Raw genomic sequence first — 9,861 nt, forward strand, 5'->3', positions numbered from 1 at the left:
GCTAAATCCTGTTAGCCACCTCGCTAACGTTAGAAAGCTGGGTCGGTTATGTGGTCTGATGAGGCGTTCATTTACTGCCAAGAATGTGGGAATTTGTACCTCACACCAGACAAATTAGTAGATAAAAGCAGAGGCGGGGTAAATAATGTAAATCCCATCACCACCAACGCTATTGGAGTCGACTACTGTTAATCTTACAATCTTCTTTACCACTTGATGAGAGCACAGATAGGATCAGTAGGAATGTAACAATGAGTACATTTGCTCATTTACTTTAATCAGCTTTAATGTACTTGTACTTTAAGTATTTCAATGCACTCTATATTGTGAGTGCAATTATTGCACTTCATACCCCATATACTATTTAATTTAGAAGCTTTAGTTGCTTATTATTTTGAAAACGAATTGCATTATTACAGCTCAAGCTACAGAGCAATATAAATCTAATTAAAATGATCAACAGCTTTTAACATTAAAGAGATATACACATAAACAAATCAATAACTATAACCCAATAATTTCATGTATATGATTCTAAATGGTGCCGTTTGACATGAGTTAATTTGCGTAGGTGCAGCCTGTGTACTATTAAGCTTCTTAAATAGGAATATAAATCTTACTTAAGTTAAAAGTCTATAAATACTTTTTTTTCCACTTTGAAAAACAACTAATCATCACAAGATTATGTTTAAATTCTTATGCAGCTCCACTTTTCGCTTTTCAACATAATAAATCTGCAAATGCAATAAATCTGTTGCACATGAGCTTGAAAATTGTGATTTTGTAGTTGTATAAGTTATGTTTAAAAAAGAGAGAAAGGGGATTGCATTGGTTCACTCCAATCCATAACACATAAATACCGCTGACTGCTTTCAACAAAACCTATAATGATGCTAGTAAATATATCTTTTAATAGCATGGTAATGACTTCAGCTAAACTTTAGAGGTCTGAGTGCTGACGTCACTGAGCAAACTGCGACATTCAGCACACATTGATCTCCATTTGAAGCCAGTAACAAATGTAAGCAGGGATGCGGAGAGAAAAACAAAGCACCACCATAAAAACTGGTGTTTGTTTATCGTCCAAAAAACTATTTGCAGAAATGCAATAAAACAGATTGCTTCGCCTATCCAAGCAGCTACAACATCTGGTTAAATTCCACCACAGCGTTTCCATTCCTTTTGCCCCCCCAGAGGTTAATGGTGTGTAATTAGAGGATGAATGCCAAGACTGAACAGAATCCAGCTCGGATTCAGTCTGAGCAGAAATACACAGTAAATCATGGAGCCTCTCTGCTCTGCTGTCAATCCTGAGAATGAAACAAGCAAATGTGAAGGGCGACTTGTTTTCAGCACATCGTACTGAGTGAACTGCCAGTGTCACGACAAGCTCCGGCATCTTTTCTTCTTTGGCCTGCTGTTCGTTATGCTAATTGAGTGACAGCAGCTGACAACAGTTAAAAAATGGTTCCAAAAATAAAATAAAAAAATGCATGTGGCTTTTTTTAATAAAAGTATGTTTAAAACCACTTACAGAAGCTGTTTCTGAGGCTGCTAATAAACAAAAACATTAACAGGCATGCTGTAAAAGCAATTTAAATCCTTTATTATCAACAAATTCAATTCACGTTTTTGTTTAATAAAATTTTGATGCAGTGAAAAAAGGTACAAGTGTCACCACTGGGAAGATCTTTGCAGTAGCCAGAGGATATATGTAAAAATGAAGTCAGCTTCCCTGAAATTATACATTTAAGGAGTAACAATTTAAATGAGAGGTGAACAAGTGGGAAAAGTGGTAAACTACATGTAAAGTGCCCAAGGAATAGAAACACAAGGACAACAAGAATTCAGAGTGAATAAATGGCTGAAACAAAAGTTTGGTTCAAACTGCTAACAGTGTGGACAGCAGTAAAAATATCTAATCAAATAAAAACTGATTAAATTTAGTAAAGGGAATGTGGGAGATAAATTAGCCTAATGTAAGTGTGAAGAGTAGGAGATAAGGGATACAGGAGATATAGGGAGCAGTTGAAAGTAGACTATAAATGGGATAAGTAACTGACAGTGTGTGTAATTAAAAGTAACTGATACACAGCTTTAAGTAATGAGTACTGTATATGCAAATGAAGTTTACACTCGTTAAAAAAATCTAAACATTAACAGTCTGATTGGGGGAGACAGTTTTAACAATATCTGCTGTAATTTAATCAAGTTAAACAGCATAAAGAAGAAGCTACAGATTATTTTAACCCCGGATGCCCTTCCAGATACAACCCAAAAAGGGATTCGCGTTTTCTCCTGGGAAACACTGTACACTTGTTAGGGAAATGTATAAACCCTACATGGAATTAGTCCCATTAAACATGAAAGGTGGTGTTGCTGCAGAGGTACGTGAGTCTTTGTGACATAATAGAGGAGCTATGTCTGATTTACATTTAAAAAAAGCACCACAACACTGAGATTCTACCTGCTAGTTCTATTTTGCTAGTCAGCATTGAGAGCTGCAGTATAGATGGCAATCAAAAATCGGGCAGCACTTGAATGCAGCATGTGCACAAACATCTCGAGCTCCGTCACAGCACCTCTGTCTGTACTCCTGACTAACCCCAGAGACAAATGCCTGCGTGGCTCCGGAGAGAAACGCGCTTCTGGCGGTTCACTCCGGGAAGACACGCTTTAACTGACTTTTATGCGGCTCAAAATACTCTAATAATGGACAACGTGAGGCCTGTTGTGTCAATTAGCGTGATTTAAAAAGAGAATTATTTGAAAACTGCATATGTTCATAAACGTGGCTGCCCTATATTGTAGTTAGGCCACTGTTACTACTGTGGAAGTTTGTTTTTACCACCTTCACAACAGCCCCTCACTCCTTTTTAGACTAAGCTCATGAAGGCAGGAAGTGCCAGCCTAGTGAGAATTTAGCGTAAAAAAATTTAACCACGTAAGGTTAACATTGTTTCATGTTTAGCTTTCTTTTTATATTTCTTGATATGAAGCAAACAGGTAGCTTCCCCTTTATCGCACCAACACTCACCACTCAACTTCAAGCGCAAATCGGTGCGGGGGGGCCGCAAGCCAGCTGTCTTGAGGGGTAAAATGCTCTTTTCCGGTCCTGGGTGTGAGAAGAAAACCACACAGTGAAGAAAATCTTCCTATAAACTCCAACTCGGTAAACCAGCGGTTGTCCCCTTGCTCGGTTTGGTTGCGTTATTAACCAAAAAAAATTCCGTTAAATCCACAAATTTTCTGCCAACACGTTGAGAGGAAAAAACAAACAGTGTTGTAGTCGCGCTGGTCCAGCTGCACGCTTCAGCCATTGGTTGAGGTTTACGTCAACCAAGGCCTCCTGACGACGCTATTGGCTATAACTGTAGAAACACCCGCCCCTACCTCGCCATTCAAGAGACTAAAGAAAATACATTACAGCTTTTTTTATTTTCTTTCCACCATTGTTTTTGTAATTAACATTTCCTAATATTGAATGAAGCTCGCTGTATTTATAATATATATTCAATAATGTATAATGTATAAAATAAAGAAATTACCGGTTTTCCACGTGTAATTCTGACTTTATGATACTATGACTATATTTTAATAGATCCAGTCCTGTTTGTCCGTTTAAAATATCTTTATAAAACTGTTATGTTATATTTGTTGCTATTTCGGCTGCACTCTCGGCCACAGCTCTCTTAGAAAGGTCATTGTTAATGTCAGTTACACTTTTTGCACCGTATTGTAATCATTACACTTTGAGACACCTCGCTCAGGGCAAAGGTATCAGGCCAACTCGACCTTCCCAGTTCAACTCAGACTGCCTGCTGCGCACAGACCTGAGAGTGAAGCAGAGTGTGCTCAGCGGGCTGTCCATTGACTGTGACACCCTCCTATGAAGGTCAGTGTATAGCTGACATAACATATATATAAACATAGTGATATTGCATAGACGTTCTCTGTGTTATATATATATATATATATATATATATATATATATATATATATATATATATATATATATATATATATTGTACTCCAGATCATTGCGTGAGATTAACATATGTAATGAGATTAACTGGGAATTGTCCACTCCCGTGTAAAGCTGGAGTGAACTGAGTGAACTCTGAAAACAAAGAAAAGTTTTAGGGCTCAAAATGCGGCCTTGTGGAGATAACATTTAACAACGTGGCTGCTGTTTCATCCCTTTACAAACATAAACTTGAACTTTGTCTGAACACGAGCTTTGTCTCATAAACACATGCAGGACTAGAGATCAATCACAGAGCGACTGTGGTTTACGTGTTTTTCAGGGGAGAGGACAACCCCCGACCTCATTCGTGTTTCTGCAGGGGTCAACGTTTAAGGGACGAAATGACCTCAGAGCAGTAAACTGCATTTTGTGTGGAAAAAGAAAATAGTGAACGCAATACATTGATCAGTGACTGTCGTGAGTCAGAAAACGCTGTGAGAAATTGTTTTTAAATGTCACTTGCTTGCGTCAATCTACACATGCGCAGCAACATTGTTCCTTTGTGTGATATTACTGAATACACCGCTTATTTATTCAAATGTATACACTATAATACCCTATCTATAGTCTATAATAAATATAGACTTTCTAAAAAACTTTTTTTTCCCTGAGTGCACTTACAGTATAACTGATGCGCGTGTTGAAAGCGACGAGGTAAACAGTGCTGTTGCAAACCGGGTGAATGTTTTATCCATTTGGATTATTCAGAGCAGCTACCGCATTTGCATCCGAGCCCATTTCATCTATTTTTGGTCAAAGTCAATGACTCGTGTTCACCCTCGTGCAGTTCTGGAGAGCTGGAAATGGTGTTGGTGAGAGCAGCTGTTGTGAATCAGAAACACGGGTGTCACTAATGACAGTGACATGAACGTAAGTGACTTCTCACGGCGTGGTGTGTGCTGAAAACAGAAAATGAGCACTGCCATAGCGTGTCCAAAGGGTTTGAACATTCTCTGGATTATCAGCTGCCTACTTATACATAATGCACATAAAATCTTAAGTGTTTGGCTGATTGTTATTTATTGTTTTCCTGATTTTCAACTTAGTAGTTTTCTTCTTGCACTTTACTGGAATAGCTGCATATTTCCCAGTTTTAAAAAAAAACCGTATTTACCCAATACTGGGCCTTAGGTAGCAGCCATGGTGGCCTAATACAGCCTTTGTGGTGGTGGGTTTGAATCCCATCTAAGTGAAAGCAGAGCGGTGCAGCCAGAGCATGCTGGGCCAATTAGCCAGAAGGCGATGCGCTGAAAACATCTTCTGCTAGTGTGATTTTTCTGCAGTTAGCCCTCAGGGATTAATAACTTTGCATGACTAGTTTAAAATATGCTGATTTTGCTTTTCTCCCACTCACAAATAGAATTTGAACAGGTGGGCGGGGCTTCTGCACTCACAGCCACAGCTGTGTGCCTGAGATGACCATAATGTGGATATCAAGTCTCAGAGACGTCATACGCAAACACTGAAATAGCAACTTTAAAGCTTTCAGGTCAAAGGGATCACTTTTCCACACGTGGTGGGAGGAGTCATCTGCTTCTGAACACGAATAAGACCGGAAAATTGGCGATCGACTTCTGAAGGAGGACGGCTGCATGGCCGGTGTCTGTCCTGCGACAGGATGTTGATGTGGTCGAGGAGTACAAGCACCTGAGCGTCCACATCAACTAGATCAGCAGAGACGCTCTGTCTCCAAAGGAAACTGAGCTCCTTCATGAAAGTGTTTCTGTCGTTCTCTCTTTTATCCTTTGAAACTACATTATAGAAAATAAGGAATCAGTGTTGTCATTCACAGGTTATTTTTAGACACAGTTTTTGGTTAGCAGCATTGTTTCAACACTTGGGTTTTTGGCGCTCTTAACACCTTGCTGAGGCTGAAAGCAAAGCCTTTTAATAGAATAACATTCAGCCTCCGTGCTCTGCCAACATTTCTTAATCCTGGCAACTTTCAGTAGGAAGGGTGCATTACTCTGACATCACAGCGGAGGGCGACTGTTGCACACAGGGTGACTGTTGGCCTGTATGACGTGCCCTCCGACAGGAACATTATCATTATTATGAAGTAAGTTTGGATCCAAGTAGAGCAGAACAAAGGAAATATGAGCCTCCCGCAATTATTGAAGGAAGCGGACACAAAAATAGTCACAAAAATGTGCCAGATGACAGAATGAGCAAAGTCATAAAAACGTAACAGTCCATCATTCAGGTTATGACTTTTGAAAACAGTGCAGCGCTCATGATTTGTGTTCTTTTACACACATTGCCCGAGTTCAAAGTCAGGGTCTGGTTTAGGTCTGATATCTCTGGCAAAGACAGACCAGGTTTATACACCACATCACTGCTTTTGACTGTAATCACAGAGAAACAGGACTTCATCATAAATCCTAACTTTAACAGATCCCAAACCTGCTACATTATTTCTGCATTTCAGCTTTATGCAAATACATGCATGTGTGTGTTTAAGTGTGTATTCATATCTTTGTGGGGACCAAAATTTGGAAGTTTACTATACTTGTGGGGACTAAACTCCTAGTCCCCACGAGTTTGAAGGCATTTTTGAGACTCAAAATGTGGTTTTAGTGTCAGGGTTACAATTGGGTTATGGTTAGGTTTAGGGTAAAGGTTAGGGTTAGTCATTTATTTTTCATGGTTAGGGTTGGGCTAAGGGGCTAGGGAAAGCATTATGTCAATTAGATGCCCCCATAAGATATGAATACCCAACGTGTGTGTGTCTGCTCAGAAGGAGATGCTAGACATAAAATGAGCATTCAAGCGCACCAGATGTTCCCTATAGGGAACATCTGGTGCGCTTGAATGCTCATTTGCTGACATTTAAGCTGACACTCTATATATAGAGTTATACAGCGATCTCTCCTGTGGGAAACATACAAAGGGTTAAAGAAATGGTTCATGTCTTTGTGATTAAAGACTAAAACTACGACTAAAACTGCATCCAAACAGCACGCAAAACGAGTTCTAGTTTTTGACTAAAAGAAGACATGCGCTTCAGTTCTTTTAAAAGATGGCTTGACAGTTTTCAAGATCTAAAGAAAAAAAAAACATCTTAATGCTCTTCCACTAGTTTGATTTAATCAAATCAGCTGGACATCTTCCAGAAGATTTTTTTTCTTATAGGATCAGTTCCCTTCTGTGTGTTGTGCACACGCCTTTCTATGAATAGCAGTTGAGGTAAAGTAACACAAAAGAAGCTGTAACTTTTAAACATACCACTTTTTTTTTGACTAACTCAAACTTCTATGTTTCAGCTAAACTTTGCAACTCAGAACAAGGAATGCAGGTTTTGTCCCCATCAGGAAACAATCTTTTAATGGCCGCTATGAAACGAATGATTACATCCAACAAAAACGGTCTCAGTGGTCACATGGGTACCAGAGTGTTGCTTCAAGACGGACTTGGAAAACTGAGCATAGATGCACACCACATACATCCACACGTATATTGTTATAGGGGTTTGTGGTAAAATAACGAGGTACGCACACATTTGCAGAAATGTTCCCCTCTGACTTTTCCCCCTTTTTCCCCCTCTTCATTGCTGCTGCACCACATCCCCCTCCCTCTTCCCCCTTTCCCTCACTTCCCTCTGCTATAAATTTCATCCCTTGTCTTTTGCTATTGAATCATAAATCATACACTCACATCCTGTAACACCCCCCACCCCCCACCCCCTGCTCCCTATACTTTTTATTACACAATAGCGCAGACTTCATGTCAGAGGGCAGACATGCTTAATGTGTATTTGTGTGTGTGTGTGTGTGGGGGGGGGGGGGGGTGTCTTCCACTCCATCTACTTCAGGCTTTCCTGTGCTCTTGGTCCCCACCCCAGGCTGCACCGGTGACTTAGTCCAATGCAGTTTGCACACAGAAACACATTTGCATGTACAGTTTGTGCACGCACTGTGGAACATCAGACACACCCTCACACACAGACAAACAGGACATGACTCGTTAATGCACACGCACGCAAAGCACCCAAAAGTCTAATACTGGCCTTTATTTTTCTGCAGAAACTCGGAATTCTTGCAATATTCCTGCATGCAGGTGCTTATGATCCAAGGTTCTGTTAGCACTCCGCCTGCAACGAACAACAGGCATGCACTGTGTTTAATTTAAGCATGACTTAAAAAATCCTCTTGTTGTACATTTGTTCCTGAAAGTTTGAAAGAATGAGAAACGGCGTTGCCAACACTGCTGCTTCACTCCCCCTCTAACAGTTCCCCCCGTGTGTTCTACACTGTGGGCCTCAAGTCTTCAGATTCGGGGGCCTCTTGGTTGCTGAATATACTTTGGCTCACATTTATTATGATTTCCATAGTTTATGTATTGTGCCATTGTTATTTACAATCCTGGAAGCTCATATACACACTGCTAAAGTGTCAAATAATGAGGTTAAAGCTTCATTGCTCTAGATGTTGGCAGAGTAGCCCCACCCACCTGCTTTTTAAACCTTCTGCTTACAAGGGGCAGCCAGTCAGCTGGAACTTGGCTTCCATAGCAGAGAAACAGCCTGTTTTAGACAGTTAAGGAACTGTTGGCTGCACAAAGGTATATGATAAATAGGGATCAGTAAAGTTACTTGCTTTGAAGCTGGAAATGAGTAGAATATGTTCTCTTTAAATGGAAAGGTCTTGCGTGTTCATGCTGCACAATCAGTTTGTTCAAAGACACTGATAAGACTGAAGCCTGTGACTTAGTTTATCATAAAACTTAGCATGCTAAGTAACAACATTAAGAAGAGCTAATAAGATGAGATATAAGACTGATTTGATTTATCCCAGATTTAGAAAGTTATTTTCTTCTAACAGTTAAAAAAAATCGAAGTTGAGATGATCTGGACTTTCTGGCACGGTAAGTTATCCTGATGGAAGCAGACGTCTAAAGATGGCTTTAATACAATACTTGTTTGGTACTAAGAGCCCCAAAGTGTGCCAAGAAATAATCCCCTGCACCATGACACCACCATCAGCCTGTACCACTGATAAAAGTTAAGACGGATCCATGCTTTCATGTTTTTTCTAAGCAGCTGGTCTGAAACTGTTTTTATCATTTACGGAATATCTCTAAACTCAGACTAATGGTATCAAAGCTTGAACTTGAGATGATTATTCATGCTTTTATTTCTTCTCGTTTAGACTATTGTAATGGCCTTTTTACTTGTTTTAACAAATCAGCCTTAAATCGTCTTCAGACTGTGCAGAATGCTGCAGCACGTCTCTTAACAGGCACCAAGAGAAGATCACATATCACTCCAGTCTTGGCCTCCCTTCACTGGTTGCCTGTAAATTTTAGGTTTCATTTTAAAATTTTACTTCTAACCTTTAGGGCCCTACATGGTCAAGCTCCTCAATATTTATCTGACCTGCTGAAACCACATTCATCTTCTCGGGCTTTAAGGTCATTAGATCAGAGACTGCTGGTGGTACCGCGCACTCGTTTTAAAACTCGTGGTGATCGAGCCTTTCAGACTGTGGCATTCTCTCCCACTGTCTCTTCGCTGCACGGACTCCATTGATTCTTTTAAGAAACAGCTGAAGACATTTTTATTTATTTATTATTTTTTATTTATTACTCGTTATTTATTTCTTCTTATGCTGTTTTTACAGTTTTATTGTTTTATTTACTGTTATATTGTTTTTGTATTCCCATTTCCTGTGTTGTAAAGCACTTTGTGATTTTTATCTGTGAAAAGCGCTATATAAATAAATTTTAATTACTTACTTACTTTTATGCCAAACAACATGAAAGCTCGTCAGACCAGACGATGCTTTATATGTTCAACTTTCAGGTCTTGTCAGTACCTCAGTTTCCTGTTGTTTGCT

The sequence above is a fragment of the Neolamprologus multifasciatus genome, chromosome 3, assembly GCF_963576455.1.
Source record: "Neolamprologus multifasciatus chromosome 3, fNeoMul1.2, whole genome shotgun sequence".
NCBI classification, from domain to species: Eukaryota; Metazoa; Chordata; class Actinopteri; order Cichliformes; family Cichlidae; genus Neolamprologus; species Neolamprologus multifasciatus.